This window comes from Balaenoptera ricei, chromosome X, assembly GCF_028023285.1.
Source record: "Balaenoptera ricei isolate mBalRic1 chromosome X, mBalRic1.hap2, whole genome shotgun sequence".
Taxonomy (NCBI): Eukaryota; Metazoa; Chordata; class Mammalia; order Artiodactyla; family Balaenopteridae; genus Balaenoptera; species Balaenoptera ricei.
Genome location: NC_082660.1, coordinates 70,681,566 through 70,707,963, shown reverse-complemented (window position 1 = coordinate 70,707,963; position 26,398 = coordinate 70,681,566).

Here is a 26,398-nt window from a genome sequence, read left to right as displayed (position 1 = left end):
ATAGAGAAATGTTATATCTTTTATCATATGACTAAAACAATAGAATGAAAATTGTAACTATAAAACTTCAATTTTAGAGGAGTCAAGATGGCGGAGGAGTAGGAGGATGAGGAGTTCATCTCTCCCCACAAATGCATCAAGAATACACCTACAAATGGAACAATTCTCACAGACAATGGGCTGAACACTAGCAGAACACCTCGGACACCTAAAAGGACAAGAATGATCCCCACATAACTGGGTAAGATGAAAGAAGAAAGGAAAAGGGAGAGGAGAGGAAGCAGGACAGGACCTGCATCCCTGGTAGGGGAGCTGAAAGAGAGGAGAAGTTCCCACATCTGGGGAAGCCCCCTCACCAGTGTGGAGCTCAGTTGGGACAGAAGGGGAGCTATGAGGGCTAACAGAGGAGACTGCAGCAACTAGTCTGTGGCAGGTAAGACAGAGTGAGACATACACAGATGGTCTGTGTCACAGCCCTGTGTGTCCCAACCTGAGACATGTGTCTGCCATTGCTGACAGGGGCTGGGTGCTGGAACATGGGGTTTAGACAACAGACCTGGGGAGAGGACTGCTGTTGGCTGCAAAAAGACAGCCTGAGGGGACAGGAGTGAGGAAACCCACAATGGGGAATGCTTGTGGAGGAAACCTGGACTGCCATAGAAGCGAAGCACCATTCTTGAGTGACGCACAAGGAGTGGGGGCACCACTGTAGCCTCTCTCCCCACTTGCTAACCCCTGCCTCCTTGGACACTAGGAAGAACTTCTTCCAGGGCTGGCTTTCTCATGCTTATGGCCGCTGGGTCCCACATGCAACTAGTCCGCATCAGGGCTCCCACAACTCTGGAAGTCACTGCCTCTGCTCCCCCTCCTTGCTGGGGCAGACTTGTGCGCTCCAGGGCAGCCTCAGGAACAGAACACTGTGGGTGGCCCACATGCATAGTTGGGGCCATAACCACAGCTGAGCCCCAGAGGCTGTGCAACTAAGGAAAAAAAGCTGAAATCTCTGCATGCAGTTGCACAAACCATGAATTGACACCCATGTAACTAGCTTTATAAACTCAGCTCCTGCAGAACATCTGAACAGACAATGAGTACTCCTGCAGCCAAGATGGGTCTAGCTTTAGCGGCTGTAGACTTTGTGGGCACGTACGAGGTTTGGGCCAGGCCAGAGTCTGAGCTGCCCCCATAGTGCTCACAATGGGTCCAGATCCAAGATTACTGCAATCCTGGGACCTGACTTCAGTGGATCAATGCTGTTGTCCTGGTAACAACGTCTGAGAGACACCAGGGCAATAGCTGGCATACCCATAGTGAAGGTGGTGCTGATGGCAATGCCAACAACACTGTAATCTGAGAGCTTGCAAAATGGGTTAAAGGTGACAGAACAGAGCACACCCACAGGTGAACAGCTCTAGGGGAGGAATACTCAGTGGCTTCCTTCCCAGTGGGAGTGCTCTGATCCCACCTACCTCTCACCACAGATTATAAACACTGCTAAGAAACAGATCTGGGAGATCTGGAGGCCTCTACTCCAACAACTAGGGAGCAGACCCCACCTCTGACAGGGCAGTGACAACCACAGAGCAAAGGGAAGGCCTTGCTCAATATCTATTGAAGGCTCTGGTCACCAAACATCAGTCACACTTCCTATCAAGGCAATAACAGCCAGCATTAACTGAGGAAAGAGGTGGCAGGCATCTATACTAAAAACAGCCCTCACACCAAAAATTATTAAACCCACGCAGGCTACACAGAGACATTCCCACATAAAAAGTAGCCTTCCAAGACAGTCTGAGGGTCTGGTAACAGGAGGAAGAACCCCCAGAGCATTTAGCCTTGAAGGCAAGTTGGGCTTGAGTGCAGGAGCTCCACAGAGCTGGGGAACAGGACGACTCCACTCTTGGAGGACACACACAAGGTCTTATGTGCACTGGGAGCCAGCACAAAGCAGTACCTCCATAGGAACATGGGCTACACCTACCTGGGTATCTTGGAAGGTCTCCTGGGGAGGTGAAGGTCAACTATAGCTCAATGTGAGGACAAGGACACTGGTAGTGGAAACATCAAGGAATATTGGTCAGAGTGAGTTCTCCCAGAGGTCCACATTTCAGCACCAAGACCTGGACCCACCCAACAACATGCAGGCTGCAGTCCTGGAAGGCCAGGTCAAACAACCAAAAAGATAGGAACACAAACCCACTCATCAGAAGATAGATTGCCTAAAGTCACACTGAGCTCACAGCCAACTCAAAATGCACTGCTTGACATGGCCTTGCCCATCAAAGGCACAAGACCCAGCTCCACACACCAGAGGGCAGGCATCAGTCCCTCTGAACAATAAGCCTGCACAAGCCCCTGTACCATGCTCACCAACCAGGGGGCAGACACTAGAACAAAGAGGAACTGCAATCCTGCAGACTGTGGAAAGGAGACCAGAAACACAAAAAGGTAGACAAAATGAGATGACAGAGAAATACGTTGAAAATAAAGGAACAAGGTAAAAACTCACAAGAACAGCTAAATGAAGAGGAGATAGGCAACCAGCCTGAAAAAGAATTCAGAGTAATGATAGTACAGATGATTCAAAATCTCAGAAAAAGAATAAAGGCACTGATTGAGAAGATACAAGAAATGCTTAAGAAGGAGCTAGAATATTTAAAGAACAAACTGAGATGAACAATACAAAAACTGAAATGAAAAATACACTAGAAGGAATTAATAGCAGAATAACTGAAGCAGAAAAATGAATAAGTGAGCTGGAAGCCTGAGTGGTGGAAATCACTGCCACAAACAGAAAAAAAGAATGAGAAGAAATGAGGACAATCTCAGAGACTTCTGAGATTAAACACACTAACACTGACATTAGAGAGGTCCCAGTAGGAGAAGAGAAAGAGAAAGGGCCTGAGAAAATATTTGAAGATATTATAGATGAAAACTTCCCTAACATGAGAAAGGAACCACTCACTCAAATCCAGGAAGTGCAGAGAGACCCATACAGGATGAACCCAAGAAGAAACATGCCAAGACACATATTAATCAAACAGACAAAAATTAAAGACACACAAAAAATATTAAATGCAACAAGGAAAAGCAACAAATAACGTACAAGGGAATTCTCTTAAGGTTATCAGCTAATTTTTCAGCAGAAACTGAAGGCCAGAAGGCCAGAAGGGAGGCTCTGTAAGCCAGAAGGGAGTGGAAGAATACATTTCAAGTGACGAAAGGGAAAAAACTACAATCAAGAATTCTTTACCCAGCAAGGTTCTAATTCAGATTAGATACAGAAATCAAAAGATTTACAGACAAGCAAAAGATAAGAGACTTCAGCACCAACAAATAAGCTTAACAACAGATGTTAAAGGAACTTCTCTATGTGGGAAAGAGACAAGCAACTTAAAACAAGGTTATGTATCTATGTTTATATATATATATATAAATAAATATATATTTATAAATACATATATATACTGCTATATCAAAACTTCATAGGAAATGCAAACCAAAAAACAAAAAAACCCACAATAGATACACATTAAAAAAAACGAAAACACCCCAAACAAAACACTAAAGATGGTCATCAAACCACAAGAGAAGAGAACAAAAGAGGAAGGGAAGAAACAAGACCTCCAAAAACAAACCCAAAACAATTAATAAAACGGCAATGGGAACATACATATAGATAATTACCTTAGATGTAAATGGATTAAATGCTTCAACCAAAAGACATAGACTGGGTGAATGGATACAAAAGTAAGACCTGTATATATGCTGTCTACAAGAGACCCACTTCAGACCTAAGGACACATAGAGATGGAAAGTGAGGGGATAGAAAAAGATATCCCATGCAAATGGAAATCAAAAGAAAGCTGGAGTAGCAATACTCATATCAGATGAAATAGACTTTAAAATAAAGACTGTTACAAGAGACAAAGAAGGACACTACATAATGATGAATGAATCAATCCAGAAGAATATATAACAATTGTAAATATATATGCACGCAACATAAGAGCACCTCAATATATAAGGAAAATGCTAACAGGCATAAAAGGGGAAATTGACAATAGCGTAATAATAGTGGGGGACCCTAACACCCCACATTCATCAATGGACAGATCATCCAGACAGAAAATCAATAAGGAAACACAGGCCTTAAATGACACTTTAGTCCAGAAGGACTTAATTGATATTTATAAGACATTCCATCCATAAACAGCAGAATACACTTTCTTCTCAAGCGCACATGGAACAATCAACAGGATAGATCACATCTTAGGTCACAAATCAAGCCTTGGTAAATTTAAGAAAATTTAAATCATATCAAGCAGCTTTTCCAACCACAATGCTATGCAATTAGAAATTAATAACAGAAAAAATGTAAAAAACACAAACACATAGAGGCTAAACAATATGTTACTAAATAGCCAATGGATCACCGAAGAAATCAAAGAGTAAATCAGAAAATACCTGGAGACAAATGACAATGAAAACACGATGATCCAAAACCTGTGGGACACAGCAAAAGCAGTTCTAAGGGGGAAGTATATAGAAATATAATCTTACCTCAGGAAACAAGAAAAATCTCAAATAAACAACCTAACATTACACTTAAAGCAACTAGAGAAAAATAACAAACAAACTCAAAAATTAGTAGAAGGAAGGAAATCATAAAGATCAGAGCAGACGTAAATGAAATAGAGACAAAGAAAACAAAAGAAAAGATCAATGAAACTAAAACCTCGTTCTTTGAGAAGATAAACGTAATTGATAATCATTTAGCCAGACTCATGAAGAGAAAAATGGAGCAGACTCAAATCAGTAAAATTAGAAATGAAAAATGAGAATTTAAACAGACATCATAGAAATACAAAAGATCATAAGAGACTACCACAAGAAACTATACACCAATAAAATGGGCACTAAAAGAAATGGACAAATTCTTTAAAAAGTACAACCTTCCAAGACTGAAACAGAAAAAAATAGAAAATATGAACAGACCAATCACAAGTAATGAAATTGAAACTATGATTAAAATCTTCCAAGTAACAAAACTCCAGGACCAGATGCCTTCACAGGTGAATTATATCAAACATTTAGAGAAGAGTTAACACCAACTATTCTGAAACTATTTCAAAAAATTGCAGCAGACGGAACACTCTGAAGTTCATTCTATGAGGCCACCATCACCCCGATACCAAAAGCAGACAAAGATATCACAAAAAAAGGAGATTACAGGGCAATATCACTGATGAACATAGATGCAAAAATGCTCAACAAAATACTAACAATCCAAATCTAACAACACATTCAAAGGATCATACAGCATGATCAAGTGGGATTTATCCCAGGGATGCAAGGATTCTTCAATATACAGAAATCAATGTGATACACCATGTTAACAAACTGAAAAATAAAAACCATATTATCACCCTTGGTAGATGCAGAAAAGCTTCTGACAATATTCAAGACCAATTTATGATAAAAACTCTCTAGAATGTGGGCATAGAGGTAACCTACATCAAGATAGTAAAGGCCATATATGACAAACTCACAGAAAACATCATTCTCAATGCTGAAAAACTGAAAGCATTTCCTCTAAGATCAGGAACAAGGTAAGGATGTCCACTCTTGCCACTATTATTCAACATAGTTTCAGAAATCCTAGCCACAACAATCAGAGACGAAAAAGAAATAAGAAGAATCCAAACTGGAACAGAAGAAGTAAAACTGTCACTGTTTGCAGATAACATGATACTATACATAGAAAATCCTAAAGAGGTTACGAGGAAACTACTAGAGCTCATCAAAAGACTTGTTCTCAGAAAACTATATGATATTGATGAAATAAATCAAAGATGACACAAACAGTTGGAGAGATATACCATGCTCTTGGCTGAAAGAATTAATATTTTGAAAATGACTATACTACCCAAAGCAATCTACAGATTGAATACAATCCCTATGAAAATGCTAATGGCACTTTTCACAGAACTAGAGCAAAAAAATTTACAATTTGTTTGGAAATACAAAAGACCATGAATAGCCAAACAGTCTTGAGAAATAAAAATGGAGCTGGAAGAATCAGGCTCCCTGAGTTCAGTCTATACTACAAAGCTACAGTCATCAAAACAGTATGATTATGGTGCAGAAACAGAAACATAGATCAATGGAACAGGATAGCTAGTCCAGAGAGAGATAAATCCATGCACCTATAGTCACCTAATGTACAAAAGAGGCAAGAATATATAGTGGAGAAAAGACAGTCTCTTCAATAATTGGTGTTGGGAAAACTGGACAGCTACATGTAAAAGAATGAAATTAGAACACTCCCTAACACCATACACAAAAATAAACTCAAAATGGATTAAAGACCTAAATGTAAGGCCAGACACTCTAAAACTCTCAGAGGAAAACAGAGGCAGAATACTCTTTGACAGAAATTGCAGATCTTTTTTGATCCACCTCTAGAGTAATGAAAATAAAAGCAAAAATTAAAAAATAGGACATAATTAAACATAAATGCTTTTGCACATGAAAGGAAACCATAAACAAAATGAAAAGACAACCCTCAGAATGGGAGAAAATATTTGCAAATGAAGCAACTGACAAGTGATTAATCTCCAAAATATAAAAACAGGTGTGCAGCTAAATGTAAAAAAAAAGAAATCACCCAATCAAAAAATGTGGGTAAGATCTAAATAGACATTTCTCCAAAGAAGATGTACAGATGTCCATGAGGTACATGAAAAGCTGCTCAACGTCACTAATTATTAGAGAAATGCAAATGAAAACTACAATGAGGTATCACCTCATACCAGTCAGAATGGCCATCAGAAAATCTACAAACAACAAATGCTGGAGAAGGTGTGGAGAAAAGGGAACTCTCTTGCACTGTTGGTGGGAACGTAAATTGATACAGCCACTATGGAGAACAGTATGGAGGTTCCTTAAAATACTAAAAATATAATTACCATATGACCCAGCAATCCCACTCCTGGGTATATACCCAGAGAAAACTGTAATTCAAAAAGACATATGCACCCCGATGTTCATTCCAGCACTATTTACAATAGCTAGGTCATGGAAGAAACCTAAATGCCCATTAACAGATGAATGGATAAAGAAGACGTGGTACATATATATAAAATGGAATATTACTCAGCCATAAAAACAATGAAATTGAGTCATTTGTAGAGGCATGGATGGACCTAGAGACTGTCATATAGAGTGAAGTAAGTCAGAAAGAGAAAAACAAAGATCGTATATTAACGCATATATGTGGAATGTAGAAAAATGTTACAGGTGAATCCGTTTGCAAGGAAGAAATAGAGACAAAGATGTAGAGAACAAACATATGGTCACCAAGGGGGGAAAAGGAGTGTGGTGGTGGTGGGATGAATTTGGAGATTGGAATTGACATATATATGCTAATATGTATAAAATAGATAAGTAATAAGAATGTGCTGTATTAAAAAAAATAAAATTCAAAAAAAATGGGAAGAAAATCTAAATAGACATTTCTCTGAAGAAGACATACAGATGGCCAAAAAACACATAAAAAGATGCTCAACATCATTAATCATTAGAGAAATGCAAATCAAAACTACAATGAGGTATCACTTCACACCAGTCAGAATTGCTATCATCAAAAAATCTAAAAACAATAAATGTTAGAAAGAGTGTGGAGAAAAGGGAACCCTCCTACACTGTTGGTGGGAATGTAAATTGGTACAGCCACTATGGAGAACAGTAAGGAGGTTCCTTAAGAAACTAAAAATAGAGCTACCATATGATCCACCAATCCCACTCCTGGGCATATATCTGGAGAAAACCATAATTTGAAAAGATAAATGCACCCTAATATTCATTGCAGCACTATTTACAATAACCAAGACATGGAAACAACCTAAATGTCCATTCACAGAGTAATGGATAAAGAAGATCTTGTACATATATACAATGGAATATTACTCAGCCTTATAAAAAAAAGAAATAATGCCAGTTGCAGCAACATGAATGGACCTAGAGATTCTCATACTGAGTGAAGTAAGTCAGACAGAGAAAGGCAAATATCATGATATCTCTTATATGTGGAATCTATAAAAAGGGTACAAATGAACTTATCTACAAAACAGAAATAGAGTTACAGATGTAGAAAACAAACTTTTGGTTACCAAGGGGAAATGTAGGGGAGGGATAAATTGGGAATTTGGGATTGACATATACACACTACTATACATAATTGAAATCTATTTTGGCATAAAATATATTTTGGTTTTATATATTTTGACTTCGAAGTGATTTTTAAAATTTTCTTAAGTAAGCATATGTGTATCAAAAGAATAAAGATGATTGTTTTCTTATTTGTCACACTTCAGTTCTCCAGAAACTGTGCCTATAGTGTTATTATTATTATTTTGGAGCGATATTACCTTAAAGAGATATGTTTTTATTCTTCTCAAAGAAGAAAACTAGCAGATTAAAAATAACTGTCACCAACCTTGTAACTTGGTATCTGCATTGAAGCTCATTAATGGTCTCTTCATTTTACTAAGGTTTGGTGCTTTTCATTTCACTGCATGATAGGTTTATTGTGGAAAATATAATAAACTCACATTTGTAAAGCAGTTTACACATTACAAAATATTTTTGGTCTCTCTCATTTGACATAGTAATTCTGTGAGGATAGTTTAAATGTTAAATGAGATAATACATGGAAAGTGCCTAGAACATAGTGGATAATCAGTATAATTTTCCTGCCTTATCTTTATTTTTAATATGTAGTAAAATGGGGAAAAATTCCAAACACTAACAGTGAACCAAATTCTTGGATGATAAAAGATTTAACTCTAGGTTATAAAAGCACTATCTCCCACAGGAGGGAATCTAGTTACTTTTAGAACATCTGGGGATTATTTAGGTAGTTAGATTATAATTAGCCCAAAGGGAGGCACTACTTAGCTCCAACTTGAGGGAAATTTGCACTATCTTAACTTTCCTAACATTTTTTGAAAATTGGACACAAAGCCTTCTTGTTTTCCAATGGGAGATGGCCTGAAGCATTTTTTCTTTATGAAAATGCCTTGGTTTGGTGTCCTTTGCTGAGCTTTGTTGTCTCATTTTCCCTGATACCAGTATAACAAGAGAATGTGAAACACCATTTCCCCTAAGTTACCATATTGTACAGGATTCACTATGGAGACAACTAGACTGAGAACAAAAGATGCTATGTACTCACCATCTAAGTTCATTTAAAAGCCTACTTATAGGGTTAGGCTACACAGCTCGCCATAGGGCTTACCAGGTACCAATATCAATCCCTTCCTTTGTTTGTGGATATGTAAAAAGGGCTTGAGGTGGGCAAGGGGAAAGTGAGGTCACCTGATGGAGAGAGCAAAGCTAATGAGAAGTTGCTATACTTTTCTTATCCTTCCTCAAGATGACTATGGAAGGATTAGCTTGCTTCCTCCCAAAATTAGGGTTGGTCCAAATAAAATTTCCCATGATTTTTGAGAGAATACAGATACAGAGCAAGGATTTACTTCTTGTCCAGACATTCACAGAGCTGTCCCATGCTGGGCTGGTGTAAAGACTCATGGTGCAGAGTGCCTAGGTAAAGAGTGAAAGGAAGTCAACCTTCACAGTTCCCCACCACAAAACACCCAACCTACAAGCACATGGGTCCAGATGAATATAAAAGGGTATCTGGGAAGTTAAAAGAAGATGTGGATCAGACAGCTGACCCATTTGAATAAGGGGGCAGGCAGCACAAAAGGAGGATTTTCAATATCACTGGTGGTGGCATGGAGAGAAAATATAATGCCAACCCCTCAGGGTACCCTGTGCCTTAGAATTAAAGCAGAAGACACAGACACAGGTGCACCTATTGCCTATTCCTAGAACATCCTGAAAGCAGAAGTCATCATAATTCAGTTTGTATATGAAGAAAAGAAACACAGGCTATCAATCTCTCTGTATCAACAAGAACTAACAGAAAGGCAGAAGCAAATTCACTACCATTAGCATGTGAATCTTCAATTTATCAGTTGCCCCACAGCTCTTCTCAAATACCAACCACTTAGGCAGGTGGACAAGGAGCAGAGGAGAGGAAAAAGGGAGTAGGAGAGAGATAACGAGCAGGACATATCCCTCTCTATCACAGTCAGGATATAGCAGCCTCACATACATCTAGCCTGAGGAGTAAAATTTTGTCTAGTCCTGAGACTTAGAATTGCAATGAGAAACTGACTAATAATAAAACTCAACTTTTATAGAATTATGTACAAAGGAGGAACTATCTTTAAACCCAAAGTAAGTAGAGTGGGTAGGACTGGACTAAGTTAATATATTGGTCTAAATTTAATTTTTCCACTGCTAACTTGAAAGTAGGGCTTATCGAATAATTTATCTATGATTATGAGAATAAAGTGAGCTTCAGGTTTGCATGTAAATGAGTGCTTGAGGACTGTTCAGTCAAACAAGTTATATCAGGTTGGCCTTGAGGTCTTTGACTGATCTGGTGAAATGAAGCAGGAAAGAGAGAAGATTAAAGCAAATAAGTCTCCTCTGGGTCTCAGGTTTTCCAATGACAGGTTTCAATTTCTGTCTAATGATACTGGATTAGTAATTTCATAAGAAAACGTATCTAAAATATCTGAGAAATTGGCCTATGAGAATTCAAATAATTTTCTTAAAATTTATTGGTGGTAGCTGCTCAAAACATTTTTGTACCTTATAAATACTTATACAATTCCAATTCAAACTTTAAAAAGTTATTTCCATGTTCTCTCTATAGCTTGCCTTTTTACACATACCCTCTTTACTCTCCTGAAATTCTATACATTTCAACATAATGAGTTGGATTAAACTCAATTCTTAATTCTGTCACTGGCAAGAGGTTTTCTTCAATAGAACCAAAATGGTTCTGTTGTGACTTGAATATCTAGTACAATAGGATTTTTAAAAATCTTTTGTTCTGATCATGAAAATAAGACATGTCCATTGTAGAACATTTGGAAATAGAGAAAGATGTAAGGCAGAAAATAAAAATCAGCCATAATCCTAGCACTCAAAGATATCCACTGCTACCATTTTGGGCAAAAATTTCAGGCCTTTTTAAAAATCAACTTGCATACACAAGCATGAGAATACTTGCACACACAGACACATCTTATATAATTGGAATCATAATTATATATACAATTTTGTATTCTGATTCTCTTTACTTCATATACCATATTTTTCTCATGTCGAAAAATACTCTTTGGCAATGTGATTTGAATGGCTGTATAAAATTCTACTGATAATGTAGAAGAAACTTTATCTAATTATTTACTTATAAAATATTTAAGATATTTTCATATTTCACTCAAAAATTCAATGGGAGACTTCTAGTTCTCACTAAGATGGAATTGCCCCATTTTTCTCAAGCCCTTCCTCATACAACTAAAAACTAATACAGAAAGCATAGAAAGACTCTGAAAAGTGAAAAGAAGGCAAACATCCTAGGTACCTTGGGACTTGAGGAGTGACACAGTAGTGCATTCCATTGGTTTTTGTTTTCCTCCCATATATCCTGGACAATGTGCTGAAGAAACCTGCAACACAGGAATATCAACAAGCACAGATATAAATAGTCTCAGAGAAAGATGACTCTATCCAAATCACCTAGGAAAGTGTGGCATAGTAGAACAGAGAGCATTTTTGACAGTTCCCACCCTAATCAAGCCAAACATCAATGGAGAAACTGCTCCCCACCCATAGTGTCATTGGGGCTGAGTGGGGAGGTAAATTTTAAATTCCTGCTTGGAGGTAGCAGGTGGTGCTCTATTTCTCCGATCAGGGTGATATTGGTGAGACTGAGCAGATAGCTGAACTTCCATCTCCTGCCTGGTAATAATAGGCAGCACTTTGATTTCACCACCTGTGTGGTATCAAAAAGGCCAAGTGGGAAGATGGCTTCCACTGCCACCTGACAGCAAATGAATTAGAAAGAGGCAGTATGAAGCAATCTTAGTTGGCCCTCTTCTTCCATCCCACCCTTCTCCAGTGTCAGAGGGTCCCTGTGGCCTGCTGAAGTTCTAACTCCACCCAGAAAAAACAAGGTGGAATGAGGCAGTTCAAGCCCCTTTACTTTCCACTCCCCTAGTTTCAGCTGAGAAAACGTCCTCATCCAGCATCAACAAAATAGAATAAGACTGTGTAAGGCAGTGCCAGCTGGCACTCTGCTTTTTCTTCCCTTGCCATAAGTGAGGCTTAGAGGGAGATGAGTTTTCATCTCAACCCAATAACAGTAAGTCAGAATGAGGCTATGTGAAGTAGTCCTTGATAGTACTCTACTTATCCCAACCTGATATCAGTGGAAACTGAATTTCCACATACACCTGGAAAAAATAAGGTAGAACAAGGTGGTGAGAGGTGAGTGCTAGTTAGCTATCATGACTGCCCTCATTGCAACAGGGAATAGTAGGAAGCTGAATTGCCACCTAAACCAAGTGACAGTGAGGCAGTAAAAGTGCTCCAGTTTACAGGAAAAGTGTCACTAGCAGAGAAGGAGGTGCTAATCTTGTACCATTACCCATTGGTTAAATTGCAGTGCAAGTTAGTGCCCTGCTTTGGTTAGGACGATGTTGGTAGAGACCAGGGCAGGAATAAACATCCAACCCCACCTGGACCTATATGCTATAACCAAATAGGGTAACTGCCACCTAAAAAGGAAGACTAAATAGGATCTAGAATCTCATAATACATTACTCAAAATGTCCAGGACACAAAAGAAAAAAAAAAATTACTCATCATACTAAGAAGGAAGAAAATACAATTTGAATGAGGAAAAAACCCCAACACACTCCAACACTGAGATGATTCCGGTGTTGGAATTACCTGACAGGTATTTTAGAGCACCAATCATAAGTTTCAATGAACAATAGTGAACACTCTAGAAACAAATGGAAAAATAGAAAATCTCAACAAAATGCAAAATATACAATGGAATCTGAGAAATTATAGAACTAGTAAATATAATAACTGAAATAAAAAAAAAATCTCTCTGTGTGGCTGAATAATACATTGGAGAAAATATAAGAAACTATCAGTGAACTCAGAATCTGCATCAAGATGGTGGAGTAAGAAGATCCTGAGTTCACCTCTTACCACAGACACACAAAAACTACACATAAGTATATATAAAACAACATTCTCTGAGAATGACTTTAAGACTAGCAGATCATATTTTCTACAAATAAGGATATAAAGAAAAGCCACATTGAGACAGGTAGGCGGAGCAGAGACTCTGTCTAGTCAGAACTCACACACCTGGACCAGTGACACACAAGTGGGAGGAATATCACAGTCAGCAGAGGTACTCCCTAAGGAACAAGGAGTCTGGGCCCTACATCAGGCTCCCAAGTCCAGGGAAACTGCATTGGGAAAAGGAGCTCCCATAACATCTAGTTTGAAAACCAGTGGGTCTTACATCCAGGAGAGCCAGAGGGCTGTGGGAAAACAACATTTCACTCTTGAAGGGCTTGCACACAAGCTCACTTGCTCCAAGTGCCAGTGCAGAGGCAGCAACCTGGAAAGTGCCTGGGTCATACGAGAATGAGATTCATTGACTAATTTTAGGCTGTGTGCCAGAGAGGCAGGGATCTGGTGGAACTTTCTCCAAAGACAGAAGTGTTGGTGGGTGCCATTTTTTTTTTTTTACTCTCCTTCCACCTAGCTGGACTAGCACTAAAAATTTCCATTTCTTTCACTCTCCACCAAACTAGCTAACACTGTGCACCCCACCGTAGCATTTTCCTGAGGATCCACCAGCTCATCCTGCCTACCCCTGCACAGCCACTCAAAAGTGGCTCATGCACCAGCCCACTTGGCAGGCCACTTCAGCATCAGTGACCCTCTAAAGTGGCTCCTACCCTGCCCAACCCAGTAAGCCAGCCTGACTGGCACAAGCACCCCTCCAAAGCAGCTCCTACTTTGGGGGGTCAGTCCCACACACCAGTGCACCTGCAACAGTCATGGCCTGACTTTGCACTCAGTTGTGCCAGAAGCCAGCCCCACACATCAGTATGCCCACAGAAGTCGGGACTAGACTTCTCTGCCAGCCAGGCCAGAGGATAGTACCACCTACTAGTACACCCATATGAACTGCAGCCCAACAACAATAGGGGGGTTCATGAAGCCCACATAAGAGATACTCCTAGAGCACCTGGCTTTGGTGACCATGGGGAATTGTGCCATTGGACCTAACAGGACACCTTCTACATAAAGCTACTTTTTCAAGACTGGGACATGTAGCTGATATATCTAACACATAGAAACAAACACAGTTAGTCAAAATGAAGAGACAAAGGAATCTGTCTCAAATAAAAGAAGAATGCAAAACTTCAGAAAAAAGAACTAAACAAAATGGAGAGAAGCAATTTATCATATAAAGTGTTCAAAGTAATAGTCATAATAATGCTCACCAAACACAGAAGAAGAATGGATGAACTCAGTGAGAACTGCAATAAAAATATAAAAAAATATAAAAATGGACCAACTGAAACTGAAGAATACAATAACTGAAATGAAAAATATACTAGAGGGAAACAACAGTAGATCATAGAATACAGATGAATGGATCAGTACTCTGGAAGATAAGGTAGTGGAAATTACCAAATAGGAATGGTAAAAAAAAGTTTTAAAAAAATGAGGATAGTTTAAGTGATCTCTGGGACAACATTAAACATACTAATATTCATATTATAGGGGTTACAGAAGGAGAAAAGAAAGAAAAAGTTACAGAAAACCTATTTGAAGAAATGATGGCTGAAAAATTACCTGAACTGGTGAAGGAAACAGACATCCAAGTTCAGAAATCACAGAATCCCAATCAAGTTGATCCCAAAGAGGTCCACACCAAGGCACATTATAATTAAATGTCAAAACCTAAAGATAAGCTTAAAAGCAGCAAGAGAAAAACAACTAGTTTTTAAACAAGGGAACCTCTATAAGAATATGTGCTGATCTTTTAGCAGGAACTTTACAGGCTATAACGGACTGGCATGATATAATCAAAGTGCTGAAAGAAAAAAAAAACAACTTAAGACCAAAGATACTCTACCTGGCAAGGTCATAATTCAGAATTGAAGGAGAGATAGAGTTTTCCATACAAGAAAAGCTAAAGAAGTTCATCCACTAAACTAGCTTTACAAGAAATATTAAAGGGACATCTTTAAATAGAATGGAAAAGACCATAATTAGAAACAAGAACATTATAAAAAAAAAAAAAACCTTACTGGTAAAAACAAACATATAGTGAGGGTAGTAGATCAATTCTTATAAAGATAGTGTAAATGTTAACAAAAGTAGTAAAATTATTTATGTCTAAAATAATGAGTTAAATCATACACAAAATAAAAGGATGCAAAATATTACACCAAAACATAAAATTTTGATGGGGGAGTAAAAGAAGTAGTGTTTTTAGAATGGGATTAAACTTAAGAGATCATGAATTTAAAATACAACAAACTAGTGAATATAACAAAAAAGCTGACTCATAGAGATAGAGAACAAACTACTGGTTACCAGTGTGGAGGGGGCGGAGGGGCAATATAGGGGTGGGAGAGTGGGAGGTACAAACTGTTGGGTGTAAGATAGGCTCAAAGATGTATTGTGCAACATGGGGAATATAGCCAATATTTTGTAATAACTGTAAATGGAAAGTAACCTGTAAAAATTGTATAAATTTTTTTAAAAAATAAAATAATTATATATATATATATATATATATATATATATATATATATATATATACACACACACACACACACGCACACACACACACACTTGGAATATTCTCCAGGATATATAACATGTTAGGCCACAAAACAAGTGTCAATAAATATAAGAAGATTGAAATCATACCAAGAATTTTTATGACCACAAGAGTATGAAACTAGAGATTAATTACAAGAAGAAAACTGAAAAAAAAACCCACAAAAACTTGGAGACTAAACAACATACTTCTAAATAACCAATAGGTTAACAAAGAAATTAAAGAGAAAATCAAAATATACCTTGAGACAAATAAAAATGGGAAGACAGTGTTCCAAAATCTATGGGACAGAGCAAAAACAGTTCTAAGAGGGAAGTTTACAGTGATAAAGGCCTATCTCCAGAAATAAGAAAAATGTCAAATAAATAATCTAGCTTTACACCTAAAGGAACAAGCAAAAAGAACAAACAAATCACAAAGTTAGTAGAAGGAAGGAAAGAAAGATCAGAGTGGAAATAAAATAAAGAATAAAGACAATTTTAAAAGATCAATCAATAAAACTGAGAGATGGTTCTCAGAAAAGATTAAAAAAAATGATAAATCTTATGTCACACTTATAAGGAAAAAATAGAAACGGCCCAAATAAAATCAGAAATAAAATGGGAGAAGTTACAACTGACATCAAGGAGATACAAAGGATCATAAGAGATTACTATGAACAATTATATGCTAAAAAATTGGCATCTAGGAAAAAATGGATAAATTCCTAGAAAAATACAATTATCCAAGACTGAATCAAGGAAAAATAGAGTATCTGTGCAGCATGAACACTAGAATGAAATAGAATGAGTAATCAAAAACCTCCCAACAAAAAAAATCCAGGACAGAATGGCTCCTAACAAACATTTAAATAGTTAATACATATGCTTCTCAAAAAATTCCAAAAAATTGAAGAGAGAGCAATGCTTCCAAACTCATTCTACTAGGCGAGCATTATTTGATACCAAACACACACAAAAAATACAGGCCAATATTGCTGAGGAACACAGATGCAAAAATCCTTTAAAAAAATAGCAAAATGTATTCAACAGTAAAACTTAAACAATAAAACTCACCATGATCAAGTGAGATTTATTCTAGGGATGCAAGGATGATTCAATATCTGCAAATAAATCAACGTGCCATACCGCATTAAAAAAGAACAAAGGATAAACAATATATATCTCCTCAAAAGATTCAGAAAAATAATTTGAAAAAATTCAACATCCATTTATGATGAAAACTTTCAAAATAAAGGCCATATATGGCAAAGTCATAGCTAACAGCATTTTAAACAGTAAAGAGTTGAAATCATTTTTTCTAACATCAAGAACAAGACAAGGATGCCTACTCTCACCACTTTTATTCAACATAGTAATGGAAGTGCTAGCCACAGCAGACAAGAAAAAAAGAAAAACGTCGTGTTAATTAGAAAGAAAGAAGTGAGACTGTAACTGTTTGCATATGACATGATACTATATATAGACAACCTTAAAGACTCCATCAAAAAAATATTAGAACTAATAAATGAATTCAGTGAAGTTGCAGGATACAAAGACAATATACAGAAATTTGTTGTGTTTATATACACTAAAATGATCTAGGAGAAGAGATATTAAAAAAACAATTCCATTTACAATTGCATCAAAAAGAATAAAATATCTAGGAATAAATTTAACCAAGGAGGTGAAAGACCTGTACTCCAAAAACTATAATGTTGATAAGAGAAATTGAAGGCAACACAAAAAGATAGAAAGATACACTGTGTTCATGGATTGGAAGACTTATTATTGTTAAATTTTCCATACTATCCTAAGCAATCTTCAGATACAGTGCAATCCCTATCAAAATAATAATGACGTTTTTCACAGAATTGGAACAAATAACTTTAAAATTTTAATGGAACTACAAGGGTCCCCAAATGGCCAAAGAAATCTTAATAAAGAAGAAAAAAATGGAGGAATTATGCTTGCTGATTTAAAACTATACTACTAAGCTATAGCAATAAAATCTGCATGGTACTGGCACAAAAACAAACTCATAGATCAACGGAACAGAATTGAAAGCCTACAAATAGATGTGACCTTATAAGGTCAACTAATGCATGACAAAGGAGCCAGGAATATATGCTGAGATAAAGACAGTATTTTAATAAATAGTGTTGGTAAAACTAGACAGCTACATGCAAAACAATCAAACTGGACCATTTAAGCCATATATAAAAATAAACTCAAAATGGATTAAAGACTTAAATTTAAGATCTGAAACCATAAACTCCTAGAATAAATCATAGGGAGATGTTCTTTACATTGGTCTTTGCAGTTTTTCTTTTCTTTTCTTTTCTTTTTTGTTTTTAATCTGTCTCCACAGGCAATGGAAACAAAACAAAACAAAAAATAAACAAATGGAACTACATCAAACTAAAAAGTTTTCCACACTGAAGGAAACCATCAGCAAAATGAAAAAGTAGCCTACTGAACAGGAGAAAATACTTGTGAATGATATATCTGATAAAGGGTTAATAACCAAATATATAAAAACAACTCATACGACTCAATATCTATAAAACAATCTATGAGATTAAAAATGGGCAGAGAAACTGAATAGACATTTTACTAAGGAAGACATGCAGATGGCTAATGGATGCATGTGAAGATGATCCAGAGCACTAATCATCAGGGAAATGTTAATAAAATCCACAATGAGATAACACCTCACACCTGTCAGAAAGAGTATAATAAAAAAGACAACAAAAACAAGTGTTGGCCAGGAAGTGGAGATGAGAGAACCCTAGTACACTGTTGATGTTAATGTGAATTTTTGCAGCCACTTTTGAAAACAGATTGGAGGTTCCTCAGAAAATTAATAATAGAATTATCATACAATCCACCACTTCCCAGCTGGGTATTTATTCAATGAAAACAAAACACTAGTTCAAAAACATAGATTGGGTGGGGGGGACCATCAAGATGGAGAAGGAGTAAGACATGGAGATCACCTTCCTCTCCACAAACACATCAAAAATACATCTACAGGTGGAACAACTCCTACAGAACACCTACTGAACACTGGCAGAAGACCTCAGACTTCCCAAAAGGCAAGAAACTCCCCATGTACCTGGGTAGGGCAAAAGAAAAAAGAAAAAAAAAACAGAGACAAAATAGGGATGAGACCTGCACCTCTGGGAGGGAGTTGTGAAAGAAGAAAAGTTTCCACATGCTAGGAAGACCCTTCACTGGTGGAGATGGGGGTGGGGGGTTGGAGGGGGAAGCTTCAGAGCCTGGAGGAGAACACAGCAACAGGGGTGCAGAGGGCAAAGCAGAGAGATTCCCACACAGAGGATTGCTGCTGACAAGCACTCACCAGCCTGAGGGGATTGTCTGCTCACCCACTGGGGCAGGTGGCAGCTGGGAGTTGAGGCTCAGACATCAGAGGACATCCCAGGGAGAGGACTGGGGTTGGCTGTGTGGACACAGCCTGAAGGGGGATAGTGCATCACAGCTAGCCAGGAGGGAGTCCGGGAAAAACTCTAGACCTGCCTAAGAGGAGAGAGACCATTGTATTGGGGTGAGTGAGGAGGGGGATTCCTTCCCTGTCTACCCGCAGAAGGAAAAGCACCACCTAAACGAACTCCAGAGAAAGGCGTGAGCCGTGGCTATCAGCTCAAACCCCAGAGACGGGCATTAAACACTAAGGCTTCTGCCACTGCCACCAAGAATCCTGTGTGCAAGTGCAGGTCACTATCCACCCCCCTGGGGCGTCTGTGCAGCCTGCCACTGCCAGGGTCCTGTGATCCAGGGACAACTTCTCTGGAAGAACACATGGTGCACCTCAGGCTGCTGCAACATCACGCGGGCCACTGCCACAGCAGGAAAATTAAGAAAATGGTAATTGGAACATACATATCAATAATTATCTTAAATGTAAATGGATTAAATGCTCTAACCAAAAGACATAGACTGGCTGAATGGATACAAAAACATGGCCCACATATATGCTGTCTACAAGAGACCCACTTCAGACGTAGGGACACATACAGACTGAAAGTGAGGGGTTGAAAAAAGATATTCCATGCAAATGGAAATCAAAAGAAAGCTGGAGTAGCAATTCTCATATCAGACAAAATAGACTTAAAATTAAAGACTATTACAAGAGACAAAGAAGAACACTACATAATGATCAAGGGATCAATCCAAGAAGAAGATATAACAATTATAAATATTTATGCACCAAACATAGGAACACCTCAATACATTAGGCAAATGCTAACAGCCATAAAAAGGGAAAAGGACAGTAACACACTAATAGTAGGAGGCTATAACTCCCCACTTTCACCAATGGACAGATCATCCTAAATGAAAATAAATTAGGAAACACAAGCTTTAAATGATGCATTAAACAAGATGGACTTAATTGATATTTATAGGACATTCCAACCAAACACAACAGAATACACTTTCTTCCAAAGGGCTTATGGAACATTCTCCAGGATAGATTATCTTGGGTCACAAATCAAGCCTTGGTAAGTTTAAGAAAATTGAAATCATATCAAGTATCTTTCTGACCACAATGCTATGAGACTAGATATCAATTACCTGAAAAAAAAAACTGTAAAAACTACAAACTGATTGAGGCTAAACAATACACTACTAAATAACCAAGAGATCACTGAAGAAATGAAAGAAGAAATTTAAAAAAACCTAGACACAAATGACAATGAAAACAAGATGACCTAAAACCTATAGGATGCAGCAAAAGCAGTTCTAAGAGGGAAGATTATAGTAATACAATCCTACCTCAAGAAACAAGAAAAATCTCAAATAAACTACCTAAATTTACACCTAAAGCAATTAGAGAAAGAAGAACAACATCAACAACAAAAAATGCAATATTAGCAGAAGGAAAGAAATTATATATATCAGATCACAAATAAATGAAAAATAAGTGAAGGAAACAATAGCAAAGATCCATAAAAGTAAAATCTCGTTCTTTTAAAAGTTAAATAGAACTGATAAAACATTAGCCAGACTCATCAAGAAGGAAAGGGAGAAGACTCAAATCAATAGTATTAGAAATGAAAAAGGAGAAATAACAACTGACACTGCTGGAATAAAAAGGATCATGAGATTACTCCAAGCAAATATATGCCAGTAAAATGGACAACATGGAAGAAATGGACAAATTGTTACAACAGCACAGCCTTTGAGAATGAACCAGGAAGAAATAGAAAATATAAACAGAACAGTCACAAGCACTGAAATTGAGACTGTGATTAAAAATCTTCCAACAAACAAAAGCCCAGGACTGGATGGTTTCACAGGCAAATTCTATCACGCATTTAGAGAAGAGTTAACACCTAACACCAAAGTCTTCCAAAATATAGCAGAGGGAGGAACACTCCCAAACTCATTCTATGAGGCCACAATCACCATGATACCAAAACCAGACAAATATGTTTAAAAAAAAAAGAAATCAACAGGCCAAACTCACTGATGAACATAGATGCAAAAATCCTCAACAAAATACTAGCAAACAGAATCCAACAGCACATTAAAAGGATCATACACCATGATCAAGTGGGGTTTATCCCAGGAATGCAAGGATTCTTCAATATACACAAAACAATCAATGTGATACACCATTTTAACAAACTGAAGGATAAAAACCATATGATAATCTCAATAGATGCAGAAAAAGCTTCTAACACAATTCAACACCCATTTATGATAAAAACTCTCCAGAAAGTAAGCATAGACTGAACCGACCTCAACATAATAAAGACAATATCTGACAAACCCACAGCCAAGATCGTCCTCTATGTTGAAAAACTAAACCCATTTCCTCTAAGATCAGGAACAACAAAAGGTTGCCCACTCCAACCATTCTTATTCAACATAGTTTGGAACTTTTAGCCACAGCAATCAGAGTAGAAAAAGAAATAAAAGAAATCCAAATTGTAAAAGAAGAAATAAAACTGTCACTATTTGCAGATGACATGATACTATAAATAGAAAATCCTAAAGCTGCTACAAGAAAATACTAGAGCTAATCAATGAATATAGTAAAGGAGCAGGGTACAAAATTAATGCACAGAAATCTCTTGCATTCCTATACACTAATGATGAAAAACCTGAAAGAGAAACTAAGGAATCACTCCCATTTACCATTGCAACAAAAAGAATAAATTACCTCGGAATAAACCTACCTAAGGAGCCAATAGACCTGTATGCAGAAAACTATAAGACACGGATAGAAGAACTTAAAGATGATACAAACAGATGGAGAGATATACCACGTTCTTGGACTGGAAGAATCAACATTGTGACAATGACTATACTAACCAAAGTAATCTACAGATTCAATGCAATCCCTATCAAACTGCAAATGGCCTTTGTCACAGAACTAGAATAAAAAATTTCACAATTTTTATGGAAACACAAAAGGCCCTGTATAGACAAAGCAATCTTGAGAAAGAAAAGCAGAGGTGGAGGAATCAGGCTTGCTGATTTCAGACTATACTACAAAGCTACAGTAATCAAGACAGTATGGTACTGGCACAAAAACAGAATTATAGATGAATGGAACAGGATAGGAAGCCCAGGGGTAAACCCAGACACAAATGGTCTACTTATTTTTATAAAGGAGGCAATAATATACAGTGGAGAAAAGACAACCTCTTCAATAAGTGGTGCTGGAAAACTGGACCGCTATATGTTAAAGAATGAAATTAGAACACTTCTTAATACTGTATACAAAAAATTAACTCAAAATGGATTAAAGACCTAAACGTACAGCCAGAGACTATAAAACTATTAGAGGAAAACATAGGCAGTACACTCTATGACATAAATCAAAGCAAGATCATTTTTGACCCACCTCCCAGAGAAATGGAAATAAAAACAAAAATTAACAAATGGGAACTAATGAAACTTAAAAGCTTTTGCACAGCAAAGGAAACCAAAAACAAGATGAAAAGACAACCCTCAGAACTGGAGAAAATATTTGCAAACGAAGCAACTGACAAAGGATTAATCTGCAAAATATACAAACAGCTCATGCAGCTCAATATCAAAAAAACAAACAACCCAATCCAGAAATGGGCAGAAGACCTAAACAGACATTTCTCCAAAGAAGATATACAGATTGCCAGCAAACACTTGAAAGGATGCTCAACATCATTAATTAGTAAAGAAATGCAAATCAAAGCTACAATGAGGTATCACCTCACACTGGTCAGAATGGGCATGATCAAAAAATTTACAAACAATAAATGCTGGAGAGGGTGTAGAGAAAAGGGAACCCTCTTGCACTGTTGATGGGAATGTAAAATGATACAGCCACTTTGGAGAACAGTTTGGAGGTTCCTTAAAAAACTAACCTAGAGCTACCATATGACCCAGCAATCCCACTACTGGGCATATACCCTGAGAAAACCATAATTCAAAAAGTGTTATATACCACAATGTTCATTGCAGCACTGTTTACAACAGCCAGGACATGGAAGCAACCTAAATGTTCATCGACAGATGAATGGATAAAGAAGATGTGGCACATATATACAATGGAATATTACTCAGCAATAAAAATAAACGAAATTGAGTTATTTGTAGTGAGGTGGATGGACGTAGGGTCTGCCATACAGAATGAAGTAAGTCAGAAAGAGAAAAAACAAATACCGTATGCTAACACACATATATGGAATCTAAGAAAAACAAAACCGGTTCTGATGAACCTAGGGCAGGACAGGAAAAAAGACACAGATGTAGAGAATGGACTTGAGGATATGGGGAGGGGGAAGGGTAAGCTGGGACGAAGTGAGTGAGTAGCATTGACATATATACACTACCAAATATAAAATAGATAGCTAGTGCGAAGCAGCTGCATAGCACAGGAAGATGAGTTCAGTGCTTTGTGACCACCTAGATGGTTGGGATAGGGAGGGTGGGAGGGAGACACAAGAGAGAGGGGATACGGGGATATATGTATACATATAGCTGATTCACATTTTTATACAGCAGAAACTAACACACCATTGTAAAGCAATTATACTCCAATAAAGATGTTAAACAATAGAAACATAAATATCCGTGAATAGATGAATGGATTAAAAATGAAATATTACACAGCCAAAAAAAGAAATCAAATCTTGCCATGTGCAATGACATGGATGGAGCTAGAAGGTATTATGCTCAATGAAACGTCAGGCAAAAAAAAAAAAAAAAAAAGAAAGAAAACTACAATGTGATTTCACTCATATGTGGAATCTAAAGAAACAAAACAAATGAACAAACAAAATAATACAGAAACACTCACAGTTACAGAGAAGAATCTTGTGGTAGCCAGATGGGAGCAGAACAGGGGAATGAGTCAAATATGTGAGGGAGTTTAAGAGGTACAAATGGTGCATCAGTGAGTTTGCATGATGATCTTTAATTACCTGGGAAACTCACTTATATCTAACATATAACATGAGCATGAAGCTTCATAAAAATATATTAATCTTATTCAGGATATCTGCTGAACACATATAAATTGGCAGAACTAGAGAAAAGACACTAACATTGTGCTTTATCTTGCCAGATGGATATTAACTAAACTTATTCTGGTAATCAATTTGTAACAAATACATATATAAAATCATTATGTTTTGTCACCCTAAACTTAGACAATATTATATGTCAATTATATCTCAATAAAACTGGAGTAAAATAAATCATTTTAACATTTTTAAGTTAACAAGTAGGTAATGTATCATTCCAAAATTCAAAAAAAAAGGAAGAAAATATATATCAGAGGCAATTTTTAACAGAGAGGAAAATCTTCCTGCTACAGAAAATTTTCCAACATATATAAAAGTAGAGACTGGTGTTATGAATGCTTATATATCCACATTCCAGCTTCAACTCTCAACATCTCATAGAAAACCTTGTTTCACCTCTATCCCTAATCATTCCTGCCTTACCCATTATTTATAAGCAAATACCAGGCATCTTTAAAAAAAAATTTTATTGGAGTATGGTTGCTTTACAATATTGTGTTAGTTTCTACTGTACAGCAAAGTGAATCAGCTATATGTATACATAGATTTCCTCTTTTGTATATTTCCTTCACATTTAGGTCACCACAGAGCACTGAGTAGAGTTCCCTGTGCTACACAGTAGGTTCTCATTAGTTATTTATTTTATACATAGTATCAAGTATGTATATACGACAATCCCAATCTCCCAATTCATCCCACCCCTCCCTTTCCCCCTTGTTGTCAATAAGTTTGTTCTCTACGTCTTTGTCTCTATTTCTGCTTTGTAAATAAGATCGTCTATACCAATTTTTTTCAGATTCCACATATATATGTTAATATACGATATTTGTTTTTCTCTTTCTGACTTACTTCACTTTGTATGACAGTCTCAAGGTCCATCCATGTCTCTACAAATGACCCAATTTCATTCCATTTTATGGTTGAGTAATATTCCATTTTATATATGTACCACATCTTCTTTATCCAGTCTTCTGTTTCCATGCCCTGGCTATTGTAAATAGTGCTGCAATGAACATTGTGGTGCATGTGTCGTTTTGAATAATGGTTTTCTCAGGGTATATGCCCAGTAGTGGTATTGCTGGGTGACATGACAGTTCTATATTTAGCTTTTTAAGGAACCATAGAAGAAAAAGAAATAAAAGGAACCTAAATTGGCAAAGAAGAAGTAAAATTGTCACTGTGTGCTGATGATGTGATACTATACATAGAAAATCCTAAAGATGACATCAGAAAACTACTAGAGCTAACCAATGAATTTAATAAAGTCACAGGATAAAACATTAATACACAGAAATCTCTTAAATTCCTATACACTAACAGTGAAAGATCAGAAAGAGAAATTAAGGAAACAGTCCCATTTACCATTGCAATAAAAAGAAGAAAATACCTAGGAATAAACCTAGCTAAGGAGGCAAAAGACCTGTATTCAGAAAACTGTAAGATACTGATGAAAGAAATCAAAGATGACAGAAACAGATGGAGAGATATACCATGTTCCTGGATTGGAAAAATCAATACTGTGAAAATGAATTGACTACTCAAAGCAATCTACAGATTCAGTGCAATCCCTATCAAATTACCAATGGCATTTTTCACAGAACTAGAACAAAAAGTTTTACAATTTGTATGGGAACACAAAAGACCTCGAATAACAAAAGCAATCTTGAAAAAACAAAAAAACGGAGCTGCAGGTATCAGGCTCCCTGACTTTAGACTATAATACAGGACTACAGTTATCAAGACAGTATGGTACTGGCCCCAAAACAGAAATATAGATCAATGGAACAGGATAGAAAGTCCAGAGATAAACCCTCACACCTATGGTCACCTAATCTATTACAAAGGAGACCAGAATATACAATGGAGCAAAGACAGCCTCTTCAATAAGTGGTGCTGGGAAAACGGGACAGCTACATGTAAATAACTGAAATTAGAACACTCCCTAACACCAGACACACAAATAAACTCAAAATGGACTAAAGACCTAAATGTACGGTCAGACACTGTAAAACTCTTAGAGGAAAACATAGGCAGAACACTCTTTGACATAAATCACAGCA